The sequence below is a fragment of the Cydia splendana genome, chromosome 12 (genome assembly GCF_910591565.1).
Source record: "Cydia splendana chromosome 12, ilCydSple1.2, whole genome shotgun sequence".
NCBI classification, from domain to species: domain Eukaryota; kingdom Metazoa; phylum Arthropoda; class Insecta; order Lepidoptera; family Tortricidae; genus Cydia; species Cydia splendana.
In genome coordinates this window covers 6,442,134-6,461,342 of record NC_085971.1, presented here as the reverse complement: position 1 = coordinate 6,461,342, position 19,209 = coordinate 6,442,134, and the positions used below count along the sequence as shown (strand labels likewise).

Below are 19,209 nucleotides of genomic sequence, written 5' to 3'. Positions count from 1 at the left end.
AGTAGCTACTTCCGAGCCTCGACAATAATGTACTATTGTTGATTCGTAGAAAAAGTATTGTATACAATAGTGATATTCAATCTTGTTTTACTTATACTATTGCCTCTGTTCATAGTCATGATCAAAAAAATTAAGGCCTACCGTCAGAGCAGACAAATGCGAGCGGGCGGGTAGCGTACTCGAATGCGCGCGATCACAGTCGCGGTACGGCCCACACTGCCGCCACCGTATTCCCCCGTATATTATGCTAATGTGTGCGTGGCAGCGCGTGCGTACACGGCGCCCGGCGCGCACGCACACATTCAAGCCGGCGGCGGCACATTTCTATGAAGATTCACTACTGTTCTTGTACTGTGGTTTCGGCTTCACTTTTGACAGGTTAGCCGTATGGGGACTATCTGTCTATGCGTTATTAGTTTAAGGCTGTCTAATGCTTTGTAGACATTTGGCAACACTATGCATTTAAGGGTTAAACCTTATCATGTTACTTTTGTATGTACCTACACTAAATTTATCACGAAAATGATTTATGATTTAAATTTATAGGAGAAATCTTAAGAGGAAAGGAGACGACGTCACGTGACTGCGTCTGTATAGAAACGTAGTCCCTATTTATGTAGGTATTATTTGAATGTATTTTGCTTATTATCAATGATGGAAATGTAAGACCTACTATAGTAGGACTATTATAATAAGACCGGGCCGGGCTCGTGCCGAGGCGTCCGACATGTAATTTTCTATGACGGCTGAACAGTGATCACGTGGAGCTTTCCATAGAAAACGAAGCGCCGGAAGCTCCGGCCCGGCCTAGCGTGAGTCATCCTTAATGTATGCATCCTCAATGTCCTCCTTTATAAAACATATGGCAGAGTCTATAGGTATCTCAACGGTGGAACCGTTCTCTAAGCACCATACTGGGCTGGCTGAGATGCAGGATCAGTATCGCCGTTATACGCGCCACCAGCATGTGTATCCGAGGCACACGCCACCGGTTAAAATAAGTCCACTGCCAGGTGGCCTGGGTTCGACGACGGTGCCGCCCTTCCACACCTCGATTGAAACCCCTTTTCTACCCTACCTATGTATTATGTATTACTTATGATTGTTATAATAAATGCTTGATAGTGTCCTTAATGTATGCATGTACTAAATAAATATGAAATGTTTTTGGGCCCACAATGTAGGCCCAAAAACTCAAATCATGTTGTAGGAAACTATATTACTATATAATAGGAAACAAAAACACTGGTATACATACGTATCTTTAATATATACATGAAGATACAAGTATATTGTAGTAAAAATATAAAATTGATAAAATACCGGTTAATTAAGGATTATATTATATACTGAAACATGAATGAATTCGCTCTTGTGTGGTATCCTTTACATCCTGATATAATGTAAATACCCGACATGACATGATGCTAGTTACAGATAATGGTTGTCTATTCACGTGCCAGAGACCCTTGTCAAAATGGGTTCGGATTTGCAAAAAGACATCCGGCTGAAAATAGAGCTTGCTCGTATTTTAATCTCGTGTGTCGGGGTAATGGATGTTTATTTGGGAGTTTCCGATGTAGTCTATTTAAATGTATGCTATTTAATAACTCCATGACTAATAGCGATGGATCCGTCACAAGAAATCTCTGCATCAGAAGTAGCGGATCAGACTATGTGTCAAAATTATCTGTCACTCTCTGCGGTAGCTTAGCAAAAAGTGACAAGGCACAAGCATTATTCAATACAAAAATGCCTGTGCCGTACACTAGTGGAATCTCGCCTTAAAAGGATTTAAAAAATCAAGTGTTGCAGATACTTTTGGCACATTCGTTTTCTGTCTCATTTGTCGGTTAGAAAAGCAGTTTTCTAGTTGAAAGTAGCTTAGTATTGGGAATAAATCTAGTTTATATAACCAAACATTCAACCAGGCCGTAATTAACCTAATAGTAAGTACTCGCCGCCTCAGTTAAGTGAGAGACCTATAGTGCAGTTTAAATACACTCCAGCATCAAAGTGTTCGTAGAACTAACTTGTGAAGATCGTAGTTATTTGACGTCTGCGATTGATTTATGATTAAAGGTGACAGTCCATTTCCAACGACAGCTGCATTACTGTCAATTTTACTATGGAAATTTACAATGACAGCGACGCGTTCCAGTACCGGTAGTGCAGCTGCGGTTAGAAATGGAATGTTACCATTAATTGCTTCCATCGGTTTAACGTCATAGATTTTTAGTTACTTAAGACTTTTATGTTATTCATCTTAATTTCATTATTGCTATCTATTATTCAAATATAAAAAACTCGGTTTCGAGATCTTGTAAAAAAGGTGCATACAAGGTCTTTCCATCTTCTTTTCTTTACATAAAATAAATACATATAGTATATCGCTGAGGCAATTTCATTAACAATAATAGATTAAGAAATCCAGCCAAGAAAATTGAACTTAATATTATGGTACCTATGAATTCGTGACGAAATAACAAGCAAGTGAAAATGTATTTGCGAACTATCTTCGATGTGTGAAGATTTTCAGTCAAAGCCTCAAATCGTTTTCGCACTAAAGACAATCCAAAGTGTTAATTTTATACACCCCAACCCCCGCAAATCCGATACAAGTAATTTCCATTCTCGTCAACCAAACTTGAATCCAACGTACTAATCTGTTTAACGCAACATTAAGCAAGTCTTGAGTCTGCAGCGCCAGTTGTTTACAGAACTCAGCTTTAACTGCAACTACATGCAAATGTAAACATAACGGCGATGACATAAAGTCGTTATTAACTCAAATAGTGACATCGTTCGTGTCTAAAGGAAATGGGGTACATGAGCAGTGTGTTGACTTGCGTCTTTACGGTCCTGGCTGCCGTATAGAATGTTGAGCGCTATGTGGTAGCTGAGATACGATTCGTAGCGTTTTGCTTGAATAGGGCTGTCATTGGTATTGACACCATCCTGTGCCAGGCTTCAGGACAAATGATTAAAAATAAGAACATATTTTCACAGATGTACCTGAATGTATTTTTATACATATTATTATAATACCATCTTGAACAGTAAGTATTTTCTTTCAATATTATTAGCTAGTTTTTTTACAATCAATCTAGAATTATATTACAAATTACCGAAAAACCAGAGTACTCATGAAACTACTGATAAGGCAATCATTATCAAAATTATCATGAGTACAGTATTGAATCGTGATGTTGATAAACATGGGATAAGTAACGTAAAAAACCTTATTAAATTCCGTAAATAGTGTGTAAGAAGGTATCCTTGAATTCTAGCACTTGATTAATGCATAGGTACTATCCCTTGCTCATAACTTGATATCGTTAAAATTGGCCTGTAACTACATCAACATGCTTCGTCCACTAGCTAGAAGTTCAATCATGCGACGGCTTACAGTTTTCAAACCACTGTCCGGTTTTCGTAGTTTTTTGGGATTTTTAGAGTTTTAATCTACAGTGGATGTCATCTGAAAAGTAAGTGTTTGCTACAAGTACTACTTCTATATCGGTGAGAGATTTGTGAGGCAAGGGTGCTGCAAAATGGTGGCTTTACTCGAAAGCACATGTCCAGCACACTTGATGAATAGAAAATATCAAAGTTAGAGCACATCGGTCCAAATGGAACGAGATTAGATAGATGTATGGCTAACGGTGGGCGCATACACGCTGAAGTAGAAGAGATAATCCCCAGTTATTTAACCCGTGTGGGCGCCCCACAGGACATTAGCATAACGACGCGCTTATCGCGAGTAATTATCGCGTTCGACTAGAGCCCTGTGATAATGTCCCTTTGAGTTACACGTCGTGATATCAATTCTGCGAATATTTTAGCGACGTGGAGCCGGCAGCAAACGCACGCCTGATTTTATAAGGTTTTTCGTCACGGCTTATGGGAGCGTGGGGTCCGCTTGTGGACTAATCCCAAGAATTGACGTAAGTACTAGTTTGTACGTAGGCGAATGCCATATGACCTTCAAACCCAGAGGGGAAGAGGCCTTATTGGGATTAGTCCTGTTTCCTGACGACGTTTTCACGCTCATAAGTTCCGATAAACTCATTGGTATAAACAGCAACACTCCTAACTGTACATCGGTAGACCTTATTACAAAAGGCATAAGGTCCACCGATATACAGTTAACAGTGTGGGCGATGGTACGAGCTAGGTCTTGAACTCGCGAGCTCTGGATTATTCTTATCTCCTGTCTAGGTATCCCTAGTCACCAGTGGCGGCGCGTCAAACATATCCATAGGCAAGCTAATTTGGCTTACATATTTATTTCCTTTACAACTCTGCTCAAACGTCCAATAACAGGCAAGCCGGTGGGAATCGGCATTTATGGACGCGCCGCCACTTCTAGTCACCACAACTGGCACTTGTCCTATAAAATTTGTATGTAAACATTTATGCAAAGGTGTTTACAATGTGATGTAATGAGTAAAACTAGACCCTCCTTTATTTATTGTTTGGTAGCTAAATGAGTAATTACATTACCAAGTTAAATTACTCTTTGATCTTTCCCAGCATTTTTTTCTGACGGTAAACTAATAAATGATGGCTCGATCTCCTTGTCTACAGGTGATTGTCCGGTTATTCTCCATAAGTGAGCGTTTGTGACTTACCTCTACAATAAAATAAAAATAATATGTTTCTAACTATTAATAATAATGAGATTCTTCAGTAAATAAGCCGCTCACAAAGAGCAATAGGAATCAACTAATAGTTTATTACATTCTTCAAAAGCTTTATTTACTTCTAAATTGGTGCGGTCTTAGATGTTGTTTTTCCTTCAGAGAGAAATATTTGAAGAAAAAATACGAGCGAAATATTTTTTATCGAAAAAATACATTTTCCTTTTCTTTTCGTTTTATTAGCAATCCGCTTATAAGCTTATAGTATAGCTGGTTTATTATTATTATACTTAACGTAATTTCTAACAACTTTATTATATTTACAGGCTCACTGTAGGATTTGAACTCGTGTACATACATGTGGGTTTTGTTAGTAGGTACCTATTTTGTTACCGGTTCAACATTATTCAGAAATAATAATCCAAACATGGCCTTTGAATGTCAAGAGCCCTTATAAGTATTTGTATCTTAATGTAGAGTAGTGTGCAATATATCAGCAGTTTATTTTTACTCGAGTAACTTGAGTAATTTTTTTGAATAGGTTATATACAGTTATGGTCTAATGGTTTTTTAGTGTACATTAGATAGCGTTAGCAATACAGACCTACGTGCATGCATATGCATAAAGTTCAACTTCAGTGACGTGGCATCTGAGCAGCTTTTGTGTTTTACAGGGCGTTGAAAAGGTTAATAGCAGACTTTCATTGAATTTTTGGTAAATGTCGAAGTAAGCTAACGAAATATCTTTATTATTTCCAAGACTGACTATGTTTAAAGTACCAAAGTGCTAAAGATTCGTTAAACCCAATTGTTAATTCATAACCCTTCCTTGCTCTCAGGGAATCGCAAATTTATATATTCAGTTACCTACCCTCAATCCTCTACAATAACATCCCTCATCTTAATTTGCATATGAATAGTGGCAGAAGTGAAAATCAGTGCGTTCCCTAATTACTAACGCTCCCTTCAATTACACGTGTTAGGAATGCCGGATTAGTCGCCATCTTCAATAACTGTCTTATCACAAACCCACTTGAAACTTTTAAAAACTCGTATCTCATCTAGTTATGCTTTTGAATAAGGAACTTAATTTCCTGGGCATGAAGACTGAAATTTCCGAAAAACGCAAACGGATGAGACATTGTAACGCGAATATTCGTAGTCGATTCTCGCTTTCCGTTAAATTTAGGTAGATATCAAATTAGTCTCGTATCTAATTAAATCAATGGTTGTCGTAAAAGCAGTCGTAGGAGAAGATCACTATTCAAATTTATCAACATCAACAACAAATATTCATGGCACAGCTATCTGGCCTGTTGGCGATGGCCAACCGTTCAGGAAGACCAAAACTATCAGATACACATACAATATTTCGGAAACTTGTTTAGTTCTCTGATGGAAAGTTTTAGCTTGACAGAAATTATAGATAGACAAATTATGCAGTTATAAGTAAGATATAACTGGAAGAACTAAGCGATGTTAGGGGCCTCGCACCTACGAGACTTAGCTACGTCTAATTCTAAATATGATCAATGGTGGCGATTACCTATACGAGTATGATGATGATAGTGATAACAGCAGGAACACAAACACTCAAAACATTAAACAGTAATGTTTTAGTTTATCATTTATTTACAAACAAAATATATACAGTGGTATTACTAAAAGAAATTAATAACTATTAATAGCTTAAATCTAAAATAGGCCCTTGAGGCATTGTACCAAGGATGCTGGCGGCATTTCCTCGCTGTATCACAATGCTGATACGTTGTGCGAGGTAGCCGCCAGCTCTTCGGTCACCAGTTACATCAACCAGACGCTTCGCGATTTCTGCGAACAACTTATGCGCGCTGGGACCCCATCACCTAGAGTTTCAATTCCAAATTGTACAAAATGGTACTCTCTACCGAGGCTCTTATATTTGTTACGTTTTAAAATTTTAAATGTTTTAGTTTTGTTTAAAAGAACATCAAACTCACTTAATGAACACTAACTTTTAGTACCTACCAGGTAAAATAATAACAAAACACAACCAGAAATGTTAGTGCGAGATGCAAATGAGTATTCTCGTGTTGGTGTTTTGCTCGAACACGAAATTGCTTTCATGTAAATTAAATTACATATTCGTATAGGGTTTGACGAGCGAATGTGTTCCAGGTAAATATAAATGACGGGATTTAGTTGACGTTAGTTGCGTATTTTTAAATGATTTGCAATTTAAATGTGGATTTGCGGTTCACTAGTTGATCAATATTTCAGTTCTGGTTATTGAAAATAATCTCGCCTGCTGGCTAAGTTTAAAAAATTACCACCGTTGATAAAGCAGAAAAAACAACAGGTTGCACTTCGGGAGTGCCGGCAGAAGTGAAAACTCATCGACATTGTAACTCAAAATATTAATAACAGCTCCATCTAGTGCAAAATGTCTGCAGCACTATGTATAATTGAGGTTAACGCCATCTAGCGTTATTTCGTCGCATTACTTGAAACCCCTAAGCACATCACTGTGAGTACTAGAGATATATTAGTACCAGTTTGAGGGAAACTCACTAGATAGCATTTAAATCAAAAAAGAAAAACTCAATGACTTTGTAACAGTGTCCGTGACACGTGACGTCACGTCTTACGTCTCGCTCTCGCGAGTTTAACATATTTTCCCCATCACAAAAAGTGCTCAGCGCCGCTAAAGAAATTTTCATTTCAAAAACTGTACATGTCTTGTAACGAAACTATAAAGTATCTTCCATACCAACGTGTAGCATCAAGTTCTGAGAATCCCAATTGCATTGAAGTACTTATGCCTAATTATATCCGGTGGATTCATATTCGTCGGTGATTAAAATAAATGTTTGATTATAACCACGTGTCTATATTATATTGTGCTTGCAACAAAATTTTAGCTAGTTTAAAATAGGCACCTAATTCCAACACAAGATATAAAATTTCATTACAGGCAGTATTATAAATGTTAGCATTGCATAATTGTTGAACTATTAGATCAAGGAAAGCCACGAAATAAGGTACCATTTAGCTATTTTTGTTGAAAGCCAACTCTTGTTTCTGTTATGCAGAATTTTGTATAAATCCGGGACCAACAAATTGCAAACGGAAAGGGTAATTTATAGCTCTTGTATTTAGATTCCAGATAGTAAAATCTTTATTCTAAATAAGAGACCAGATGCAAGGAAACTAGGGTAACGACGATTTTGCAAACAGTGATTGCAAATAGGGAAGCGGGCGGTAGGGTATCGATAGATATTCTTTGCGCATTTCAAATCGTGGTTAGTAATCCTAGTGGTTGGTAGTTTTTCATAACTAATGAAGTTGGTTTAGGGACTAGACACGTCTAATATTTAGCTGTATGTACTCTGAATGCGATTACAGATGTTAAGACTAGTGAAAAAATGGGCTTAGTAGATCTAGGCAAAAGCAAGTAATTTATATAATATATATTTTAGTACAAATTATTCAAATTAAAATAAATTGAAGATAATCTATCACTAGTTCCTACTTATGAAATTTAAATAGCACCTGTTTTCTTCGTTTGTTTTAAACTGACGTTTTTCTCAGCGAAAGTGCTACATATAGCCACATCTCTAAAAATATCAGGAGTTGCTACACAGTTTAATTTAGTGCTAATATCTTGCGAAGTTGCGCATAAATATAAATAGTGTCACCCACATGAAACTCATATAACGTAAGATTAAAAGCTGGCAAGCAGGTTAACTATTCCTATAATTTTGGGTAATTAGTCGTTTAATTGCTGAAATGAAGGCAGGAGTGAAATAATTTTCTGGTACTCTCGTTTATCGCTTTATAGGGAAAGGGAAAAATTACCACTATCAGTCCTTACGGGAAACGAGCCGCCGGTAACCGCATCTGTAGTGTGTCGTGTATGTGTGTGCCGGAAGAAAGGGGCCATCTAGTTCTACGACTGCTATTAAAATTTGGTAGCGGTTACCGACTCTAACCTACGAGTAAGGGAGAGAACTACCTATATGCCGTTAGTTGATAAATAGTTAGTTGGTATGTTTCATTTGTTAGTTTTTTGTTTCGTCTGTTATTGCGATTTAGGCCTTACACATTTTTCAGTTCAATTCAACACCACATCATCATCACCACAACACATCAACATATTCACACCACACCACCACAACAGATCACATCAGATTTTCGTATGTAGCTATTTATTTATGTTTACCAACGTATATTTGCAGATATACACTTTGATCCATGTACAATGTTTTCTATGATTTATTAATTGTCTACGAAGGAATATTTATAAGAAGTTTCCTTCTAACTCCATTTATTTTTGTCATATGTGTGTTTATTTTCTTCAAATGAAATTAATAATAAACTAAATATTATCGTCTACTAAGATTTATAACTTCAGTTGACTCTTGAAAGTTATATAAAGCGATTGTCCTTGGAAAAATCATTTGAAGAGCGGGTTTCCGATCTAAATAGATTGAAGTTATAAAGTAAATGTTATTGCGGCAGGCTCAAAGCTCTCAAAGTGGTTTGCTTTGATAATGAGTAATAAATCAATACGCAACTGGTTTGTATTTTAAAATTGGTATAATTACTCTTAACCAATGATATATAGACTTATTTATTATTGGTTCCTTCGTCATAATTTTAGATTAATTATACAGTTCACACCGTACCGTACCGTACCGTCTTTACCATAAGGGCACACGGGGCCCGTGCCCCGGGCCCTCATCTTTAGGGGGCCCCGAAGGACATACAGTAACATAATATTTGATTACCTATAAAAAATGAAAGATCATAGAAGAAAATGTTAGTTTAATTCGCTTTCTTTACCTACATTCCAAAAGGGCCCCAAATTCTTATGTGCCCAAAGGCCCCAGCATAGTTTAAGACGGCTCTGACCGTTCATGATTAAAATTACATTATACTCAATCGACCTCGGTGTTGATTAGGTAGGTATGTTTCTTATTTTATTGTTATCGAGAGTGATTTAGATTGACACGAGGCCAAACACACATTAATCATGTTAAAATAATATCGTTTCTTGTACCTATATATGGCGGAATTCCCCTGCTTCCTTCCTTAACTAACTTTATATATTTTTTAGGTAAATTTTCCTATTAGGGAATTCGTTAAATACAAATAAGATTTACATTTATTTTTATGACGTTTTGGACTTACTATAAATTGTATTGTTCTGGCTCAAAATATGTATGGTTCAATATTTAGTCGTTTAATAGGCCCCTTAAATTAGCTAGACTGGATGTGCCTTAATAATTTCGATAGTAAAATACTTAGTAAATCAAATACAATGCAATGATCTAGATATTCGAGATAATAAACTGAACTCAACATCACTTAATCAACTGGTTTATATACAGTAGCAATAAATGTCTCGTCTCAAATGAGGTCATCAAGGTCTATAAGTACCTAGGTAATAATTGCTTCTACTAAGTGCTATAATTATAATGTATTAAGTTTTATATTCACAATAAACGTATATACGTAATGTACGTAATTATGCAGTAAGCTATCTTAATATTTAGTTCATCAATAAAAGTTGAGTTTATGAGTAGATATTTGTCAATGTTTAAAGTAATAATACTCCATAATGGTGTATTTATTATATTGGCATTGTATGTATCGAAATATAATCTTGTGAGCGTTTTGGGTTCAACTGTAGACCGAAAGAAGCGAATAAATTTAAATGCAAAGCGTTTGCATTTAAATTTATACGCTTACAGAAACTACATTCGATTAATGCATAATATTGTGACACTGCACTTTCACTGATAGTTCAGTTTAACGTTTTTACAATTGTCTCGAATAAAGTATAGTTTTTATGTAGCAACAATACATATGACAACCATTTTAGCCAATAAGAAACAAATGGAAGCTGATGGTGTTGCTACTTCAAATTAAATCCTAAATTTATGGAATAATATTAATTAAAAATTTAAATCAAAAACTTAATTGACCGAAGCGAAGCGAAGGTCTACGTTTTGACTCGGGCATTTTGCTTTCGTATGTCCGGATGTTCTCCTCTACAGGTCGCAATTCTTAACCGATTCTCGTGAAATTTTGTGACCGAATTTTATGACTAAATAATTTTTTTTTGTCAATCCGGTTTTTGGAAATTTTTAAAAATGGCGGAGTCGTGATACCTGGCGCCTAAACAAATAGTCGTATCGATATCATAAGACTTTTTTCTTTTTGAAACATGTTTACAGAGTTAATAGCAAAAAATGCAGAAAAAAATTAACGCTGGTTTAGGCGGTATTTAGATATTTAATTTTAACTAATTTTAATTTGAGAAGGAGTAGCTAAATTTCGTCAACCTATCTAAGAACTATTTGGCTCAGTTTGTAAACGTTCGCTTTTTCTGTTAGCACAGAGGGTCTGGGTTCGATCCCCAGTAATTGTATGCTGAGATATTATAACTTTTTGTATTTTTTTACACATAAATTTCGTATTGTTTTTCTTTAATTTACTATACACCGTGTTTTTATTGAATTCCGTTAACTTCGGGGTATAGTTAAGTACGTTTATAAGAACTAAATGGCATAGTTAATTTTCAAAAAAAAAATTTTTTTTTGTTTTCTTTTTTTTTTTTTTTTTGTTTAAAAAGTAATTAAATGTAGCATATAGCGTTGTTGTAACACGGGCATTACATTTAACTCAACCAAACAATTGAAATCTGTGACATATCAATGTCATTTCGTACATCAATCGACCGAGATTGTACTTAAGTTTAGTAGCAAATGTATGAACTCATTCTAAACACTAATCAATATGTAAGCCGGCCCTAAGGCAAGTGTACACGCTTGTAGAGGCCTTATAGTAAAAAAATAAATTATGGATTATCTCCGAAATGGACTTAATTAGAACATCGGTGTCTTTGAGAAAGTTACTTGATTTAAGCTCAGGAATGCACCCTTGAAATTAACGGAAATCAAAAAAAACACGGTGTATTTAAAGCTCTTCACCATGTTATTTCAAGCTCTGCTCGCGAGGTCTACAGCTCACAGAGCCACTAGTTTATAAATACAAAAAAGGTTGAAATATGTTTAGATACTTAAATATGTTTTGTTTTTTTATATTGAACTTACATATAAAACATACTTACGTACTGTTATTTTGAGTGGTTCATCCCAGGGACAGTTAGGCCTGAGATTTTTCCTGGTTGGTCTTCGCCCTGGATGGGCATCTTTAAGACAGAAAAGTGAAGCGAAATTCATCATGCTCTGGTAGCATCGATCCGAGTTTTGGATATGCAGTAGCCGCTGCGCCCGCCCATGAGCTAGGAAGCACATACAGTAGTTATTTTGCCACAAACATCTACTGGTGAAACAATGTGGTTGGGAGGGATAGTCAGAGCTGAGAGACGAGTCCACTCTAGGAATTTTCAGCTGCTGACTGGGAGTTATTTTGGATTATGGAAGCCTGTCCATAATCACCAAGTATTAAGAGTGTCTGGTGAACAGTTCGCCATGAGAATTTCGTTCTTCTGCTTGGGTGGAGGAGATGTCATCTTCAAACTGAGGCCTTAGTCCTTCTGAGGCCTTAGGTGTTGGGTCAGACGCCTGCTGCTGCAATTGGCTTCGGCACAGCGGAGGATGGCACGAAGGTATTGAACTGGCGGTAAGATTGTTATGAGGTTGGTGTACGTTTTCCTTCCGTCCTAGAAGCATTCATTCGAATTTAATTAGAAAAGTTAGTATACATCGTATGTGGTGGCAAATGATAGTTTAGGTACTAACAAACTTAGATAAGTCTGCTTGTAAATCATTATAAAACCATTTTTGGCACGACCCAGCTCTACCGTCTGACACTAATTAGTATAAGGTCGTGCTTATGCTAGCTTACTTGATGATTTACTTGTAGAACAATTTTCCCACTGTTTAAAATAGAAATAAATTATGTGTCACAAAACTAACTTTTCATTTAATATCCTTATTTGTCCTGATGGAAATAATTAGTTAGCACCTACTTGAAGTTTTAAATTTGGTAAGTTTTAGAGATATTATTATACGCGCGTTTCCTCTGGGTAAAGCCCACAGCCGGGTATAAAAAGATAGTGGCATTTCTACAGAAAGTGATACTGTACCTACGCAATGTACGGTGTCAAAGATAAGGTAATATCGTACGCATCGTATGGCATTCGTGACGCTTCTGTATCGAAATCGAAAGTAAGTTACACTGCGGGCCGTTATGTTTATCATTTACATGCTAAACAGTCATATAATCGTATGTCGGGTGGGTCAAATATGGTCACACGCTGTAAAATGCACACAAAGAAGCTACTTTATGATGTTTATGCAACACACAAGCTAGCCTGTTAAGGTACCTATTTACCAGAATGAATTGGTATTTGCCGCTAAAAAGTGTTACCTACATATTAGGTAATTAGCAGTGTGGCCTTTCTGATAGTACATATTACATTTATACCAATTTAACCTGTTTCCTCTTTTAAAAGTAGTTTACTTATTTATAAAACGACAGACGCTATCAGGTCAAGAACATGCATTGTGTGTAAATCAATTTTATAATTTTACTTTTCAACTTTGTAATACTTTGTGATACAAACCGGGTAATATTACATAAGGTAAGGGTGGGGGTAACATACTTTATTTTGCTCGGGGCAAGACAAACAATATGTGGATTTCATATAAATGATAGTCTTACCCCGGTGATAGTCTCACCCCACCTTACCTTACGTGAATGTGACTTGGCTAATTCAAACGTACACTTGACCTGCTAGTTATCATTTGCGCGTTAATTTCACTCGGACTTGGCTGTACAATCTGCACAACAAAGACCGCAAAATTGCGCTACAAATAAGATCGTGTCAGATAGTACCTGTATTAGCGCGAGCGAGACGCACGCGCGAATGATAACTGACATCATTGTACATTTTTGTTTTTATTCATTTTATTTTATCACTTTGTTCTTATGATTGATTTATATATTGATTTATTCGTGCCAAATTGCACTTTTTAGCACTAACGATCATTAGAGCAAAGCCTCGAATGGACAGACGGACAGGCAGACAGAGGCTTCCCAGCCAACTACGGAACAACATTAGAGACAAATACAGCGTCACTCCGCTGAGATTCGCCTTCTCAAAGCTTTCCGATCAGCTACGAAAATCCCGTTTATTTAATTAGCAGTTAGATAACGTTGAACAACTGGTGAATAAGTATATATTCCATCGGCAAAACTTTTTGACGTTGACTGTGTGAAAAAGTTAGCGCTTCGATTGCCAAAAGTTGTAGGAAACCAGTGACGAGTTATATTCAGTACCACTCAAAATGGAAACTAAATCCTCTCACTCCTTCACATGCAGCCATATACAGCCAATAACAGTAGGTAGCAATAGCTTTCTCGTGTCGGTTTCCAGACGATCATTAAGAATGTCAGAGTTTCCAAGAATACCTACACAGTTTCTGGCTGCAACTATTAATACATTAATCCTTGTATGAATAATAATAATATGAATAAACAAGGTACCTTAATGGAAACGTTGACAGTACTTTTGGATTGGTTTTGATAGGTCCTGCAACCTGCCATTGACTTCGTGCGCTTGTTTCTCGTTTTGTTAAAAAAAACATAAATATTTATGTGTGCATTTCGGCCTTAAATCACATCGGCAATTAAATTGGCATAGTGATTGGCAATTACATCACAAATCATCACGATATTAAGGTCGTTTCGGCCTTATATAGTTTAAACCCTGTTGTTTTACATTATGAGCTGCAACGACTACATCGCCGCTTTTTCCTTTCGGGTAGAATCAGAGTGCGGGTAAAATGGGTTAAATCATGCTCTCTATTACCTAGGACTAAGTTTTATGAGAATAGAATAGAATATAAATCATTTACTCATGGCAAACTAACACCGCATTGTAACATAAAAGTACATGTATAAAAAAGTTGATCGAAGCACGAAAAGAAAATTCTTAAAAAAGGAAAACTTGGTGTTTCTGATTTTCATTCATCCGCGCCCACAAAGTCGCCGGGTGACACGACACTTCAGTTATTTTTGTGACTACCAGAGCCTCTACCATCAGTTTTAACATTGACATAACGCTCACGTCTACGTAATTTACTTTCTGTACATCTCGCTTCCACTATTGCTCGCATATGCGAGTACGAGCGAGATGCATACAAAGTAAGTTACGTAAACGTGAGCGTTATGTCAATGTCAAAACTGGTGGTAGCCGTACAGAGCTCATTACTCAGATTATCAACAGAACTATACCTGTCACTACGTATTAAAAACATCATCTAGTTTATTTTATGTGCGTTCTAATATAATAAGGAAATATTGTATTGGGACCGCTAATTTATAAAACAACTCAACAAACATAATATCATTTGGTTACAGAATATTTATTGTAATAATTAGTTTTTATTATAATTTAAATCATTTTATTTAAAATTTACTGACATACGGTTGATATATGACTACCATTTTCCATTTTTAATCAATTTTATTATGCCTCGTTTGTTTTAATTGGAATTCATAATATGCTTTCATGCACCTGTGATTGTAAATTATGTATGTTGTCACGCGATTCCTTACCTATATGAAAAAAAAAAAATGTTAATACATAGTTACTCTTAATCGTAATATTTCGTGGTCCAAATTATTATTGTATTATTTTCGTGCAGTCAGACCCATATAAATATTTTATCCTCGTAAAAATAGGATAAATTGTCACCCACAACATCGAAAAAATGTGCATAATCAGAGATCTCCCTTGTACTGGTTTTGCTGAGACTTTTTTTAGAAAGGGGTAAGAACAACAGCCGAGTGCTCCGAAACGCTGACAGCGGCAACTATTCTAGGTCGAATAAAACTGACCCAGTTACGAATGATCTGGCAGCTTCCGCCACTTGGAAAACGTAAAAATCATTGTTACCGCAGTTCCGTTTTGGTAAGTTTTCAAATGGGAGAGAGGGATAATTGGTTGCGTTCATTTGTTTGGCATATATTGAGTTGAGTGTGTATTCATATGAACACAGTCTCCAAATACATAACACAATGTTGTTTGTTTACTATGTAGGTACACCTTTGTTTTAAAAGTTGGCGGTATTCCAACCACTAGAAGGAAAATGCCACTTAGCTTATACGAGTATGAATTTTTTGCGAGAAGTTGCAGTGTTGGCGGCGAATGATAAAATTTTGCCATCGTTGATAACTTCATGATGTTACGGCAAAATCACAATATTTGGATGGTCTTAGAGCTGTTGATGGCGCCCCAATACTTTAATATAATTTGAATCCATTATTAATTTAAAATTAATAAGAGTTAGGTAGGGCACAGCGAAATATGTCATCTCGCTCGAATCTGGAGCACCCCAACTGGGGAATACCTTACAGAAGACCATAGCCATATAATAGCACTATTATTTACTCTGTAGGTATGTTAGTGTTGTGTTCCAGTTGGTGAGTACGGTTTCCAATGCTCCCAAGGTGAAATCCTTGTAACTAAGCTTGAAGGGTCGGCAACGCGCGTGTATCTCCACTAGTGTTGCAAGCGTCCATAGGCTGCGGTGGCTACTTAACAACAGGCAGGCCACAAGCTAGTTAGCCACAGTCATGGTATACCAATATACTATTTTGTTTGGTTTAATTTGATACAATATGAGTGGTACCTATAGACAATTTAATAAATAATTATACAAACCAATATTTCATTACCTATTAAATATGATCTCGTATACAAAACGATTTACATTTGCCGACAAAATGCATAATTCAACTAATAAGGGCTAACGATGATCGAAAACCAGTTTCACGAGCATGACTAACAACCTCCCCTTCGCACAAATACATCAGTTACTACATAAATGTAAAATGTGTGATTTCATATAAAAAGAAACGTTATGCCAGCTGGAGCTTAAGCCATTATAAAGTATTCTCCAATACAATATATAGAGCTACACGATGTAAGCGCCAATCGCTCTAAGTTCAGTTTCCTACCAAATGACACAAATATGTTACAGCCTTTTTGCGTGAGACCATTGATATTCCAACATGATCATTAAACACACGCCAATCACAGTTTAAAACGCAGTTATTAAGTGCAAAATAAATGTGCGTGGTGAAATTAATCTACATAACCAATTGCTTTTTAGTCGGCAGCTTGTAAAGTTAAAATGAGTGCATTATATGCCATTAAAGTGTCACACAACACCTGTTCGGAGAGCTTAAGATAATGATCGCTGTCTGACGACGTAAGACGTGTTTTTGCCGATGTGCCGTGCATTTTCCGCGGTATCTCCGGTGATTTGTGTGAAAGATAACCGTTGTCAGTCCATTCCCCAATCAGAGTGTTGCAATACACGATGATTTTAAGAATTAAGTCTTTATATTAATCTTTAAACTTCAAACAATAAAACTGTGTTGAGGTGTTTATGGTTTATAGTAGCTTTGGATTATTTAAAAAAAGTACGCTTTTACGCTCTGTCTTAGCGAGCAAGTATGTTATACTGCGTAGCCTACAACTTATATGTCTGAGATTCTGCTTACCGGTTTGCATATATATTAAAGCTACCGCGATAAGCTAAAACCCCATCTGAATAATAAAATTAAAATAATGTACGACTTTTTGGCGTAGGATGCAACCAGCGTTTCATCATGCTTACATTTTATTTTGGACCGAGACGTGCATATATTGACCAGGCCAAAGAGAAAATTAACGTAGTGACGTAGCAGGTGCTCAAAACAGTAGCAGAGAGAAGAACGGAATGGCGATTACTCCACCGACAAGAGCTAGGCACTCAAGAATAATGATGATGATGATGACATTTTATTTCTACCGTCTGTTACTGAACAAGTAAGTTTTGTTATAGGCCCTGTCGTCTCTGAAACTAGGGTCAATCATTCTAAAAAGTCTTCTATACTAGTCGTTGAGCTAGTAAAATATTCTTTTATTTAATAAAAAAAAGAACCGACTTTACGATACAGTCTAACATGCCATCATTATTATGTTCATACAGTTCCACTTCACCAATTGGTATTCCCAACAGCAAATGCTAGTTAATATAAAAATACACAAATCGCTATTGCATGGCATATCCATAATATTTGAAGAGTTCTCTCGGTTCCTCCCGATTACCATCATCAGGTTTTCATCAAATTTTATTACGACCTTGAGTCGTGTGGTATAGGTATCACACACACACCAATAAGTGTGAGCGAGATGCATTCCGCGAGCATCAGCCAGCATGAGCTACTAATGCAAACAGAAAATAGGCCTCCAGAGGGCCTACCGCGAACCACGTTCGACATATTGCCTCCCTGTCATACTTACTTACGAATTTACAAATGCGACAAAGAGACCTCTGGTCTCGACGTAACAATGGCACCAATTGTAACCTTCCGTTTCAACCGTCTCTGGCTTTGAGTAATCGGGGAAAATACACCTAAAATAAACCAAAACAAACACGAAGAGCCTGACGAATTGTGAACCTCCTCCTTTTCAGGGTTCCGTACCCAAAGGGTAAAAAAGGGACCCTATTACTAAGACTCCGCTGTCCGTCTGTCCGTCTGTCTGTCACCAAGCTGTAACACATGAACCGTGATAGCTAGACGGTTGAAATTTTCACAGATGATGAATTTATGTTGCCACTATAATAACAAATACTAAAAACAAAATAATCTAAATAGATACCTACCTATTTAAGGGGGGCTCCCATACAACAAACGTGTTTTTTTACCGTTTTTTTGCGTACAATGAGTTCGACTCGCACTTGGCCGGTGTTTCTTAACGGTTTGTGTCCTGTGCTCAAAAATAAATGAGAAAAGTTTTATAATTGATTGACTCAATTGCTTGTGTAAAAACTACTTACCTACCTGTAAAATTTCCAAGCTATTCTCTAGATAGCATAAACAACCTGCCTGCCCGGTGAATAATAACTTCATAAAACAACGCATCCGCTATACAGAAATCTCAATGCACTTTTAAAATATAAAGGATATCGGAAAAACATTAGTCTTGGATGAAAGGAGATATGAGCGAAGGAACATGGACTATTCAATACTGGATATTGATTTGCTTCGTTTGCCGCAGGAACTGGAAGGCGATAGTTTTATGTATTTTTTTATGTCTGTTTACAAAAGTAATGACATTAATGTAAATTAAGTTTACTGAAAGTAAGAAAAAAATTTTTAGAAGCTTATACCCATAACAGAAGTAGCTGTTTAGCGGGCAATTTTGGAAGGCTTTCAAACCAGGGTAGTGGGTTCCAATCCTAGCTAAAAGGCTTAGAGGTTCCAAGTTTCTCAAATGGGAATATTTACATGAACGAGTTGTAAAGTAGGCAAATAAACGTATTTAATACTTATATCTAGTTTTTTTCTGTATAACAAAGAAACCGACCTTACGTTGTAAGGAAAGATGGCTATGGCTTTCCTCATAACAAGTGGCTTTCATCATATAGGTACCAATTCTTGGATTTCAGGCAGCTGATCCTGATAAACGGTACTTACATACTTACATAGGTGTAGTAGTAGCCAGAATTGCTCTTTAGACTACTTTGAAACCAGTGCTAAAAAAATCTATAGA

The 19,209-nt window shown here is 36.5% G+C and overlaps 1 protein-coding gene across 2 annotated transcripts in view; it reads left to right on the top strand.

The window, feature by feature from the left end:
- The window catches only part of LOC134795382 (uncharacterized), a 115,630-nt gene that overhangs the window by 41,536 nt on the left and 54,885 nt on the right, over positions 1 to 19,209 (top strand). The gene's annotated exons all lie outside the window — the stretch shown is intronic.